This window comes from Malaclemys terrapin, chromosome 8 (genome assembly GCF_027887155.1).
Source record: "Malaclemys terrapin pileata isolate rMalTer1 chromosome 8, rMalTer1.hap1, whole genome shotgun sequence".
NCBI classification, from domain to species: domain Eukaryota; kingdom Metazoa; phylum Chordata; order Testudines; family Emydidae; genus Malaclemys; species Malaclemys terrapin.
The window spans coordinates 16,981,276-16,995,609 of NC_071512.1; the positions used below are offsets into that span (position 1 = coordinate 16,981,276).

A 14,334-nucleotide genomic window follows, 5' to 3' on the forward strand; every position below is an offset into this window, starting at 1 on the left:
CTGCAAGAGAAGACCTGACTGGAACAATTACAGTTGCGTAGCTCTCAGGAGGTGTCAGTGCTGTGTGTTCAGCTTATTCCCCTCCTGGGGAAAATTGCCCTCTTTGTCGCCAAGGAGAATAAATCCCATGCCAGGCTCACTGAAAACCAGACACGCTGAAATCTCTCCATGGGGCTGATTCCCAGGACGGGGCTTGGGCAACCAGATTTTGGTAAATGGACTGTTGTAACCAAGGAGTCTTGGGCAAGATTCTGAGTCCAATTACATTGTGATAAATCCAAAGTTACTGCAGATTTACATTGGAGCAGAATCTGGGCCCTGGTGTCTAATATTGTTTTGAAACAGGGTTACAAGAGAAATAGGTTAAGCGGAGACCTTTAAAAAGAACTGTCCTTCATTCTTTTTATTTTGTTTCACAATTTGTAAGACTATGCATTCATTTATAGAGAAGAATAAAATAATGGGCCAAGTTCTCTGCTGGTGTACATTGGTCCAGCCCAATTAGAGCCAATTTCTGAATGTACTGTGTATTACAACCTTTTATGTAGAGATATCCAGGTGCTTTAAAAACCTTAATCCTTTCTCTGCCAAACTCATTCATTAAGCATAGAGTAGAACCCAGAACACTTGATTTTCAATCCCCTGCCAGATCACCACACGGCATTTAGCCACCGCATCTGATTCACACAAGCAACATTTTTATAGTAAGAAAAAATACAGTATCTGCATCTTCAGGGTTTATGAGAGCAGTTGGTTGTGTCCATAATTCTACTGGAAAAGCATAGGCCAGTTTCTCATCAAGGGTCCAGTCCGGCAAGATATTGAGCACCCTCTGCTTCTACTGATTTTAAAGTGAGTTGAGGGTGCTCGGCACTGTTCTGGATTGAGCCTTGAAGAACCGATAATTTCCAGCGGTTAATTAATTTTGGAAAATTTCTGTGCTCTGAGATGAAGCATAAAAAGTCAGGAAAAAAAATTAAAATCCAGTTTGAAGGAAATATATTTTTAAAATCCCCGTCAGTTTTTAAGATCAAGGAAGCACCAGGAGGAAAAGTTACCATTTGCAGGCACTTTATGCCACTCCTATAATTAGAAAAAAAAATCCATAAATTTTCTTACATTAAAAATTGTGCATTTTGACCCCGTGGAACCATAACCTTTGGAGCCAGTGGATATTGACCCTTGTCATTTGACAAGGGAATTAACCTCTGAAACTCTGACTTAGGACAGATGACTGGGGCCAGCAAAAAATAAAGTTAAGTCTCTTATCAGCCTTTCTGTATGTCACACATTTATTACATCCTGGCATTAAAGGCCATGGAAAACATTTCCTTGAAAGAAAATGCAAACATAAGGCACAAGGACAGGTGATACACTTGCAGGGACATTGGCAATATGGGCTCATTTAATCTTTCCCTATGCTTGTTGCCATTACCCATGTCTCTCGCTTTAAATGTAAAAGTCTCCCTACCCAATATCACCGTCTACAATGTTTTAAAACAGAGACGCTGTGGTAGCCCTCGTGATTCTTATGCCTATTAGGAAGGGCTCTGTTTACCAGTTCAGAAAAGGGGCTATATCCTGTTCTCCCAATTTTCCATTGAGGGGGGATAGAGAACCAAAGGAGTCTTGAAGGAGTCCTATGTCCTGAAGTTCTAATTCAGAATCCCATTCCCTCCGAGAGTTGCATTGGGACCGTATTTTGCTTTTCTGTAAGTTGGATCAGAGAATCCAAAGGAATTCGGCTTCCCCCCTACCCCCCATGCTTCTCCTGTTGTCAGCTCACCAGCTCGCCACTCCTAATAAATCCGCAACACTAGAGCCACCACAGCTAGCTTACCAAAGGTTGGGTAATGGGGCAGCATGCTTTGAGAATGAGTGACACTTATCCCCTGCCGTGTCCTCCCAGCTGGCATTATCCATGGGTGTAGGCTCCACTCCTCCAGGGGAAGCAGATGGAATCACAGGCTCTTAGGTTTTACGCAGGAAACCCAATTTTCCAGGAGCATATTATGTTGGATTTTCAGCCAATCCCATGTGATCTTCCCGGTGCCTAATTTACAAGTTCCTAAATTCTGAATGACGGGATAGGACCATGTGAGCTTGTTTGGTGTCTTTAGGGTCTGACAGGTTAAAGATCAGCCTTTTTACAAGTCCCAAGGGTGGAATTTACACTCCTAATGAGCCATTAAGATTTATTGAGTAAATAAACAGCATTTTTACAAAGCCCTTAAGTATCTATTTAAATGCTAATCTTAGTGTTATATTTTCATTATCTTTTTTATGAAAAGACCCCGAGTTTATAGTCATATGATGTCAATTAGGGAAATAATGCATATTTTAAATACTTCAGGGCAGCTCCTGAGTTCACTTAAACCAGCGGAGAAGTTATGCAGAGTGTGGAACTGAGTTCAGAGTCAGGCCAGTACAGAACATACATACTTAAAAAAAAAAAAAAAAAAAAAAGTCCTATTTGTTTGGCCCTGATTTTAATTGATTCGGTACTAAATCAGGGTTATTATTAGGGCAGGATTGGGGTTAACTTGTATTTTGAAGGGGCCACTCTTGGAAATCAATGACAAAACTCTCATTGACTTAATTGTTATGATTATGATTTGTTTCTGATAAAGCCCATGATGTGTTAAACGCTTTCCTGAAATGAGGGCAGGCGCAGTCTCTACCACCAAAATAAAAGAGAGATCAGAAAAACAAACACGGCGTGGGACCAGGATGAGGCAGACTGTTTTGACTGATGTATTTGTTGGGGGTAGGTCTGAATACACATTTCTAAAAAAATAAGGGCCTTGCTTCATCTTCTTCTCACTCAAGTCTGTGGTTGGATGTTCTCCTCCTTTGGGCTTCCAGGAGAGAGACCATCTGTGCTGAAAGCATCACAGTTCAAGCTGATTCCTTGGAAGAAAACATGCTACTCCTGTATTTGCTGCAGGGAGAGATCCAGGACTAGCTGCGGATAAAGAGGTGTTCTTGGCCGGTAGCCCTTGTTACCATGACAGCTAACTGAGCAGGAGGTCACAACCTGGTGACCAGTGAGATGGGCTGGGAAGTCACAAAGCCTAAAGGAAAGGGCAGTTCCAAATAGCAGTGGAGGGGAGTTCTCTGTATTTTGGACAGTTTTGTCTTTCTGTAGCCAATGACTGTGAATGATGCACCCTGGGAACCTAAGAAGAGATGTCCTTGGTGTCTCTTATGCTGTTTCCCCTCTCTCTCCTGATGGCCTAAATAAAGACAGCATCTTGGGCTATGTCTTCACTGAAATGCTGCTGTGGAGCTTCAGTGTAGCCACTCACCACAGTGATGAGAGGGTTCTCCCGTTGCTGTCGTTAATCCACCTCCCTGAGAGGTGGTAGCTAGGTTGATGGAAGAATTTTTCCATTGACCTGTTGCTGTCTACCCTGCGGCTTAGGTCGGCTTAACCATGTTGTTCAGGAGCATGGATTTTTTCACACCTCTGCGTGACATAGCTGGTCAACCTAATTTTTTTAGTGTAGACCTGGCCTTAGGAAGGGGAAAGACTCTGGCCCCAGTTCCCTGCCTTTAAGAAGGCATAGCCCAAGAAGCAACGGGAGCTTTTGTGCCTCCAGTTTATGAGTTTGTCCCCCCCAGTGCAATGGGTCTCTTTTAAGTGCTACTGAGGAGGCAGTGTTGCCCAGTGGATAAAGCATGTACTGTGTGTAGAAGACCTGTGATCTACACCGAGCTGTGCCACTGGTTTGGGGCATGATCTTACACAAGTGAGTTCACCTCTTTGTGGCTGATTTTCCTGGTTGATGTAAGTGCTTAGAGCTAGGGATAAGAGCTGGGTATTATTATTATTAGAGCAGCCAACTTTGGACACTGTCGGGCCAGACAAGTCAGAGTGCAATGCTCTGGCCATGCCTGTTCCTACCCCCAACATGCTTCCTCTTGCTGCAGGACCACATCCTGTGCCAAGTGTGTAAGAAGGTGGCCTCGGGCTGCTCTGCCAGCCCTTCATCTTAAGGGAAGCTCCTTTATGCGGGGGCTATGATGCCACCAGAGCAGGGTCCCGCAGCCACAGCAGGGGGAAAAAAAAATTGACACCTTTGCCATTAACCAGATTGTCTGATATCCCTTTTGGGGGAGAAGGCTGGGAGTCTTACAAAGTCATTGGGTGTTGTGCCATCCAATGGGACTGGAATGAGGCCTTTTATGAGATCATTGTTACAAGTAAAAGGAGATTAAATAAAAAGAACATGTAAAATAAAGCCAAGATCTCAGTCTCCAAAATCCCAATGCATGCAAATTATTTTACAGTAATTAGTAGCTGTCATATTGGCACCACAGGGGATGGTTAGTGGTTTACACTGCAGGTTTGAAACGCTTGGATTACTTGAAACTGCAGGTTCAAATGGCTGCATGGCTGATTCAGCTCATTATTTTTCCAAGCCAGATAAGCAGAATTCCATGTAATGTATGGTTAGGGTCTCTCTAATAAAAACGTAATAAAATCAGAGCTCATCTGCGGGACATAGGCATTAAGGATCCTAGGGCACTTTTTGTAAGAGGAAGGTTTTGCTAAAGTTATTCCTTGCCACCACGGTGGTTGTGTCCCGTTGCACTCTATTCAAGAGGTGACTGCATGTCGGTGGCAGGTCGAGTGATTCCTACAGAATTTGAAGTGCTATAGGACATCGGATATAATTTATTATCTATAATTATTATTATGCCACAGATTTGTCCTGGTTAAGGCTGGAATTTATTGTGAATCCACCCATTGTTCTTAGGTAATGTAGCCCATTGGCTTTTCTTCCAGGATACCTCAGAAGACTGAGCCAGGTACTTGTGTAACCTACAAGATGCTATTTATAGGTATTGACAGCTTATTTAAGGACACAATTCAACCTGTATTTTGCATGTAGTGGCTTTTGTGGTGTAGGTGGGTGATGGGAACTTGTGCATGATTATCAGTTAAAATGCTGTATATAAAAGCAACTTATGTCATCACATCATCACTGCCACTTCCTTACTGAAGACGATATTTTTGTCTTTTTGCTTACCTGAGGTGGAGTGAATCATGAGTCAGTGGCAGAGGAAAAAGTACAATGCACTAATTCAATCTGCCATGTTTTGCCTCTGAAGCATAAATATTTGAAAGTTTGCATTGCTATTTCTAGATGAATGGATTGAGTAGCTATGAAATATTAACTTCTGCGCTTTATGCTACGGTTGAAACATTACCTTCAAAAACAAAAACACTGTGCTCTGTGAAACGTGAAAGCTGTCTTCCCCTCCCTTTCTCTCGCTAATTTTTCTTCATTTAACGCTTTGCAGTCAAAATGATACAGCAGACATTGGCCTTTCAGAGACCACAAACTGCAGAAACCCCTCATGGTTCCTCTGTCAGTTAATAGCTGACTTCAAAGATGAACCAAAGCAGAGTTCCCTTTCCTCAGACTTGCATGATCTCCCAGCTTGTACGGAGCCATGTAGTCATTGCTCTGTCTGTGCCCTGTCAGGGATCACACAACCAGCACTTCAGTATGCATGCTGGAAGTTTAAAGCGAGTATTTTTACCCGTCTCTCTCTTTTATGTTGCTGCTACATAAATAAGAAAGTGCATGGCCTAGTGGGCATTTTCCTTTCATCATGCAATGGCCTCTACAATAGAAAACTTGTCACCAGCTCTCACAGCAGTGTGCACCATCTGTATAAAATTGGTCTTAAAAGCTAATACTGAAGCACTGTATTACAAAAGCAGCTTCCCTCACTCATACAGGCTTCAATAGCATAAAATATTATTGGGATAAATGATGATGGGGAGAGAGGTCCTAATAATTCAGGACTAGCATATTTGTGGACCGTATTTCACCAGTACCTTGTCAATATAATTGAGATTAGGTAGGGGACGTTCCCCCCAGGATAAGGGCAGTTATTGGCCTCATCTCTGGAATGTTCTCCCTTGCAGATGCCTCCCAGAGGCCTTCTATGGCTGACAAATTCTTCATGGTTATGCGAGAAGGTATTCTGGGAATCAATTTAAAGTGCTCACTAGACCACTATTTATCCGCAGACCACAGTGTGCAACCCCCGAAGTACACTGGGGATGCCCAAAGTGAGGCCCATAGGCTTGGTATACTGTTGTCCTCCGCAATGAAAGAGACGTTTTTCACGTGTGCCGCCTCCTGCACCGCAGCTGCATCATGCTCTAAGAGCTGAAGGGTACATTAATCTCCGACTTCTGTTTGATCCCATCAGTTAATAGGAAGAGAGAAAGGAGGTGACCGTGAAGCAGAAATAAAATCACATTTCACACTGAAAAAGATTGCGCAGTAAAGCAGGCGAGCTCCCAGGGGACAGGTGAGCAAAGAGGTAGCAGCATGAAGTACTGTAACATGCCAGTAGGAAAGAGAAGGAGCAGCAGCTTGGCGGGGAGACAGCTGCTCTGGCTGAAAGCCTTATTCTGTCGTGACCATGTGGCCCAGCCATCAAAAATATTTCTCTGTCTCTCTCCTACATAGCACAGCATTCCTTGTAAGGTAGGCGTGTTTGAGCTCACGACCCCAGAGAATCCTTTAAGCCGAGGAGGAAGTAAGACAAACTTTAGAAAAAGCCACCAATTAAAGTGACTCCCTGATTCTTGCAGGTCAGTGAAGATCAGATGGGCCAAATTCCACCCTCATTGAGTGTGAGATTTTCACACCCCTTACTCAGTCACATGGGTTGTCTCCCTTGCTCCCCTGCTCAGATTTTGACCTTGCTGGGCTTCATGTCCACTACTCTCCTCCATGAGGAAGTGGGCAAGGAGTGGGAATACTTTTGGCTCTGCCCCCATCTCTACTTGCTGGCCAGGTGCACAGTGGGCAGGAAGCTACTCCACAAAAAGGGGTGAATAACTTACTCCTCCACCAGAAGGAGAAAGGAGCAGAAGAGGAGCAGTGAGCAGCACTCCTTCTGTGAAAACCACATACAGTTTATGAAAATAAGCTCGTTGTTTAACATTGGGAGGGGTTGAGCCGCCTTCTGTCCGCCACTCTGTTGCTGAAAAACTAGCACTATTTGTGAAAGCAGCAGTATAGGCACCATAAACGTTTTCAGGGATTTCAGCACAGTTTCAATTTAGTATTGGTTTTATAAGCAGGAGAAGACTTCCCCTATTTTCTTTTTAAACATGAAACCTTTTGTTTATCTAGAAAAAGTTCCTTCTGTCTGTAGGAGAGCCCTATGTATACTTGTCTGTTTCATTGGTGGGTGTTGAGTTGCTAGGCGATGGTGCAAAACCTCCTCAAACCACTACACTGAACATGTGGCCAGCAGTAGAACATTAACAAAAAAAAGGCTTGTGGCATAAAGTGATGTATTCTTCACATGCAGGAGATGCAACGTGAGAACAATCTGTATTTCAGATATGTGGCAAGCAGTTTAGGCTGCTGCATTTAATACAATCAATAAAGTGTCCTTTTTGGTGGGAATTTGGAAACGCCCCTTCTAGAAGGATCTAAGAATCTGTTACCCGCAAAAATCTAGGGCACCCTGCCTATACCCTACCGAGGGCTCAAGGCATGACCTGGTCAAGTTAGGGCACCCCACCTACACCCAACCGACGTCTCAAGGCATGACCCAATCAATTTAGGCACCCCCACCCTTTCCCTTCTAAGGGCTCAGGGCTTAAGGCACCTATCCTCACCCATGAGGCTCAGGAAGAAACCTGCTCAATTTAAGTACCCACCCTTTCCCTCAGGGTTCTACGGGTCTGTGGAACCTTTTCCCAGTGAAAGAGCCTTAAACAGCTGTGCTCTAAACATCTGTTTATTAGCAACACACAGAGAATACATATACCACGCAAATCTCCCAATATACAGACACATTTCACCCAATGGCCAGTCAGGATCTACTCATCTGGGGATTCCCGGCGATGCCTCTGCACGTCACAGTTGTGTGCAGGGGGGTCAGAGTTCCAGCAGCTTGGTGTTGAATGGCTGTCCGGAAATGGTTCCCAAAGAACATTGTTTTTCATTTACATTATATAGGTAAAACTAGGTACCTCCTTAAATTTATTAAACCTATCACATTATCCCATATTTCTAAATAACAAAAAATTTAACCAATTACACACTGGCACCTATGTGTCCTCCTTCCTGCCCATGTTTTTACATTTTATCTTTCATTCCTCAATTGTAACTTAGTTGTGACCTTCTCTGTTTATGCAGATGATCAGCATAAAAATACTGGTTAGAGCTTATCTTACCATTTGCTGAGTCTTTTTCTGTATCCTCTCTAATTTCCCAGCACCTGTGTGCTCTACTTTACAACCTTGGTGGTTATAACTCTCTGAGGTGGTGCATTATCAGCATCGGAACATTCTTTTTTTCCAGTTTTAGTGGTGAACTCCCTGAGTTTCACCCAAGGCTGGTTTAATATGGGGGTGGCCGGGTTGATCAGGTCTCAGGCCTACACATCCATCTTGGGTGTTAGAAAGAAAAGCTGAAAACTTCCCAAGATATGGGAAGTCTATGGTCCTTTGTATATTGGTGCTGAAGCTGTGTTAGCCAGAGTTGTTTAAATGTGAATTTTGCTAATACTGTTTCACGCACTAGTGTAGACAGAGCCTGCATGTAATAAACATTTAACAAAACTATCTACAAGTATAAAATGGTTATCACACATTCACATGATGCTTCTTGCACTAAGTGTTTGATTCTGACACTAATCAGTTGCATCCCTTCCCTTTCACTGTTTGTACAGTAAGGCCAGTATACAGGATATGTTTTGCTGAATAGCTGTATTCATGTTTGAGGTTACCATACACCGCCTTTAGGAGGCTATGTTGATAATCATGCGTTTTCTGCCTTTTTATCAAAATAATTGTCTTTCTGGCTACAGGTTTCGATATCTAACATTGTCATTTGTCATTGTGCATATGCCAAGTGTAGCCATGCAGTGAGTTGTGTGGGTTTGGGAGTTTAGCCTATGGGAGTTTGCCATAGTGACTGTGATGTGTTTGGACAGCAGAATGGGAATGCACACACAAGCTTTTAGCCCTTCTTTTGTGATTGCAACTGCCCCAGCTATTATTGCTGTGGTCACATCAACGTTCAGGTATCTCATTGTGACTCCTGTATTAGTCATAAAGCCATTTCTCAGTTGGCTGTGAAAATACTGAAGAGGAACAGGTGGACTGGGCCTTAGTCTCCACCTTACACGGTACAGCTGTTCCTTACTGGAGTGAGGGTGTTACATGTTTTATACAACTCCTATTACTCCACTTGCTTATTTTCTCTCTGAGGATCTTAAGCATTATCATTTGCCTATGACCCTGTGCATGACATAGTCATAGCTTTACAATGATGGGTGCTTGGTTTGATCTCTGCTTGAGTTACAGCAGCCTAGGACAGTTGTACTTTATGCTATTAGGCCTTGTCTACACTACACAGTTTTGTTGGCAAAAGGCAGGTATAACTGGAGTTAAATGTCAGCTGCTTTTCACGCTTTATTTGAAAAGCAGCTAGCAATCTAATAGGATGCCCGTGGAATGATGGGATTGAGAAACCTGCATCATGTGATGCTGTACCTGGCCCATGAAGCATTGCAAATCCTTCCTAAAGCATCTTGCGGCCAGTTGCACTGTGGGGTAGCTACCCACAGTGCACTGCTCTGCGTCGATGCAAGAGCTGGCATGGATACATTCTGCCGACACAAGGCGCATAGTGTGGACATGCAACAGCAGTTTAATGAAAGTGCTTCTTTCATTAAAGCAGCATAACTTTTGTCAACAAAACTCTGTAGTATAGACAAGGCCTTAGTTAAGCCATCTACTGGGTTGCACTGCACTCCATCCCATGTGATACAACCTTTCCCACTTTTATAGTTAGCACTCACACACCACTCCTCCTCCCCATTTAACTCCAGTTATACCTGTTTTCACCAGTTTGTAATCCCATGCAGGTCTTTTCGGGCCTCAGCCTCACATTTTACATCACCGTATGCTGCTGCATGATGACCTGAACTTAAAAAACGAAGTGGGTCACACATCAATGGACGTACCTCTGAAGTCAGTGGACATACATCTGCTTGCACCTGGTCTCAATTTGGCCCGTAAATCCCATTTAAGTCTTCAAAATAGAGCTAATGTGAAATGTAAGTGATGCAAAGGCCTTATGTAGGTCCTGTGCACAGGAGTGACTCTTACCCCCAAAGCAAATTTCAAGTGATCATAGAATCATAGAAGTGTAGGACTGAAAGGGAGCTCAAGAGGTCATCTAGCCCCTGTGCTGAGGCAGGACCAAGTACAGCTAGACTGTCCCTGACTGTCTAATCTGTTCTTAAAAACCTTCAGCCATGAGGATTCCATAACCTCCCTTGGTAACTTATTACAGTACTTAATTATTCTTATAGTTAGGAAAAACTTTCTAATATCTAATCTAAATCTCCCTTGCTGCAGATTAAGCCGATTACTTCTTGTCCTACCTTCAGTGGACATGAAGAACAACTGATCGCCATCCTCTTTATAACAGCCCTTCACATATTTGAAGATTATAATGAAGTCCCCACTCAGTCTTCTTTTCTGAAGACTAAACATGCCCAGTGTTTTTAACCTTTCCTCATAGGGCAAGTTTTCTAAACCTGGTATCATTTTTGTTGCTTTCCTCTGGAATCTCTCCAATTTGTCCACATCTATCTTTGAAGTGTGGTGCCCAACACTGGACACAATATTGAGCTAAGGCCTCACCAGCATCAACTAGAGAGGAACAATTACCTTTAGTTCCAACACTGGTATTAGCCTATTTTGCAACCGCATCACGTTATTGATTCAGATTCAGTTTGTGATCCACTGCAACCCCCAGATTCTATTCAGAAGTGCTACCACCTAGCCAGTTTGTACGTTTGATTTTTTTCCTTCCTAAGTACTTTGCACTTTCTTTATTGAATTTCATCTTTGTTGAATTCTCCAAGTTGTCACGGTCATTTTGAATTCTAATCCTGTCCTCCAAGTGCCTGCAATCCCTCCCATCTTCGTGTCATCCACAAATTTTATAAGCATACCCTCCACTCCATTATCCAAGTAATTAATGAAAATATTGAATAGCGCCAGATCCAAGACAGACCCCCGTAGAATCCACTAGACACTAGATTAACAGCAAATTGTTGATATCTACTCTTTGAGTTCGATTTTTCAACCATTTGTGCACCCACTTTATAGTAATTTCATCTAGACCACATTTCCCTGTATTGCTTGTGAGTATGTCATGCGAGAGTATGGCAATAGCTTTACTAAAGTAAATGAAGTACTTACTCAAATGCGATATTGCAAATTCCCACTGTGTTACAGAAATCATCCACCCAAGGAACAGAAACAGTTCCATGTAACTTATGTAAGTAGCCAATCCAGCATAAATTGCAAAATTCCAGTATCCATGCTCACAAAGAAGTGTTTGTGAGCTATTCACCCAGTAAACCATTTCATGGAGAAATTCAGGAAAAATTGTGCAGGAAAATACTTGGGAATTCCTTAATCTGTTTCTGAACATTTCTCAAATAGAAAGGGAGTTGGGGGGAGAAGGTGAAATTTGATAAATACATTGTTAGTTCAAATTTATTTGTTCAGTTTTAATGACAACTCTAATTAAATACCATATTATTTTTGTTTGTAGATGCAGTTGTTATAAAGCTGTGGCTATAGCAGAGGTCAAAATATTGTCTGAAAAAGTGATCAAAGATTATATTTGCAGTCATTCTATAGCTCGTACTTAAATAGTGAAAGCAGTTTTAAATCAGTTTGCACTGATAATTGAAATATAATGCCTATTCTTGCTTGTAGAGATCCTGATTGGATCCACATTTAATGTGCCTGTTCCCAAAAATGAAGTGACTGAAGAGAACAGAAGTTAGATGTTAATGAAACCTTAAAGTATGTTTTGTGCTTCTTGGGGAGACGTATATGCTCTATGAAGGGCTTTGACTTGCTTTGAAAAGGATTATTAGGTATTTGATTGTTTATATTTCTATTTATCCAAATGACGGTTCATGTATATGGCACCAGGGTTTACTTAGCAGCGTACTTCTCTGATTTCTGCGACACCTTAGGGCCAAATCCTGGCTCAGGAGTCTGTATGACCTATAGTCAGTGATATTTAATCAGCCTTGTGGAAGATTGTAAAGCTGTTTCCTGGTAAACAATAGGAACACTAGAGAGGTGCAAAGCCCCCAGAACATGTTCTAAATGGGTAGCTGAAGATTCCCCTGGTATGAAAGAATCTTTCTTTGGTATAAAGCTAAAGTAACCAGATGTATGCCATGCCCTTCCACTCCTTCCCTTGCCCCATCCTCATTATAGGGGATGAACCCGAGAGAGCTGCTGCTATTTCAAGGGTAGGAGGAGGGGAGGCTGGAGTGCACTCAGGAATGAAAGTAAGCTGGTATGGGCCGGTACAGCGTACTGGTAAAAAATGGACGCCGTTAGCAGCCCATGCTCAGCCAGAACCCCGGGCCCTTTAAATCGCCTCTGGAACCCCAGGTGGCATGGGCCAGGCAATGTGGATGGGCTGGCTGGGAGACGCTGACCCCCAGCCCCGCCCCTTCTGCCCGAGGCCCCGCCCCTTCTGGGGGACGGAGCCAGCCCCCATACCAGTAAGTGTGGAATGTTACTTTCACCCCTGAGTGCACTGCACTCTGATGATCCTTGCCGGTATAATGGCACATGGTCAGCACCAGGATTGGGGGAAGGGAGTGCTTGGAAAGGCAGCTTTGCCTTTGCCTCTCTAACTCAGTCACGCTAAACTTTGTTCCAGTGCGGTGCCACTAAGGATTTAGCCTATAGATTTTGACTAAGTTAAAAACTCTGGACCCAAAGCACTTTCTGTTATACACATTTAAAAGTACAGACAAAAACAAAAACTCAAACACTTTTTGCGAAATCCTTTGTATGTTAGCCTGTCATCATACACTCAGCAATGCAAAGCACCTATTTAACTTATAGTGACACAGCATCATCCCAAAGATGCATCAAGCTTGAGAAATTGAAAGGGACATAGTCTGCCAAAAGCTGTTTGAATATATTGGTATCCAAGTTTTTACTGAACTACTAAGTACATGTCCATCTGAATACAAACTGGATCTAATGCATCTGCCTGAAAATACCACCTCATATACAGCTACCTTCTTTTATAGGAAAGGAAAAAAGTTGAACTCGTCTGATCATCTCTTGATTATCAAAGCGTAGAGCTTGTATATACTAATCAAAAGGCCCTCGGTGAAAATTCTTAAATCTTTTCATGACTCTTCTGGGGCTTGGACTCATTACACTAGTCTTGCTAAATAGTCCCATTTCAATGATTCCTTTAAAATATTCTCAGAAGGTACATGCCCATGTTTTATTTGTTATATATTGCACACCAGGCATCCTAATGGAATTTGTGACTCCCAGTCATATTCCTGAATTGTTGTCGATAATTGGCTTTTAAAAGTTAAAATGGCATAACTAACCAATCAAAAATCAGGGAAAATTCTCCATTAGATCCAAGTATGGTTAGCATGAACCTCTTGGGTATGCCACCTGGAGATTATTCTACTTCTTCTAAACATATTTTTTTCCAATTTCAATTTGGGTGCAACTTTAAGTATCCCACTCTCTTGGAAATCTGAAAAGATCACAATAATACATGAATGGACTTCAGAAGATTACTACCAGTATAGAACTGGTTTATAGAATGAGAAACGGAAGCAAGAATATTCTTAAAATATGTAATCCTTGATGAGATAAAGGATGGTATAAATAGGCTATTCTTCTCAGTGTGCGCTCTGTGAGTGCAAACATTTACTACTGGATGGGTTATTCTCAGCAGTGAGCATATGGCCTGTTATTGGGCCTGGCAGCTCTATCCTCCAAGTTGACTCGCTTTGGTATATTCTTTTATGGGCACTCTATGAGACATGGGGTCCTCCTGTGGATCAATTTGCAAGACTGGACATGTGTTTGTATGATTGAAGGCCTGCTAGTATCTTACTACTTGTATGGCAGCAGTATCTAGGGTTGCCAGTGTTTGGTTTTCGACCGGAAAGCCCGGTTGAAAAGGGACCCTGGTGGCTCCAGTCGGCACTGCCAACCAGGCCGTTAAATGTCTGGATGGCGGCGCAGCGGAGGCCTGGGGCTAAGGCAGGCTCCCTGTCTGCCCTAGCTCTGTGCGGCTCCAGGTCCTTGAGGACCTAGGCGCATGGGTGGCCAGGGAGGCTCCATGTGCTGCCCCCAGCGCTAATGCTGGCTCCGCAGCTCCCATTGGCCAGGAACCGCAACCAATGGGAGCTGTGGGGGCGGCGCCTGCAGGCGCAAGGGCAGCGCCCGAATCCTCCTTGGCCTCCCAT

General features: G+C 43.1%; 1 protein-coding gene across 2 annotated transcripts in view; it reads left to right on the forward strand.

The window, feature by feature from the left end:
* The window catches only part of KCTD16 (potassium channel tetramerization domain containing 16), a 168,046-nt gene that overhangs the window by 32,492 nt on the left and 121,220 nt on the right, over positions 1–14,334 (forward strand). The window lies entirely within an intron of this gene.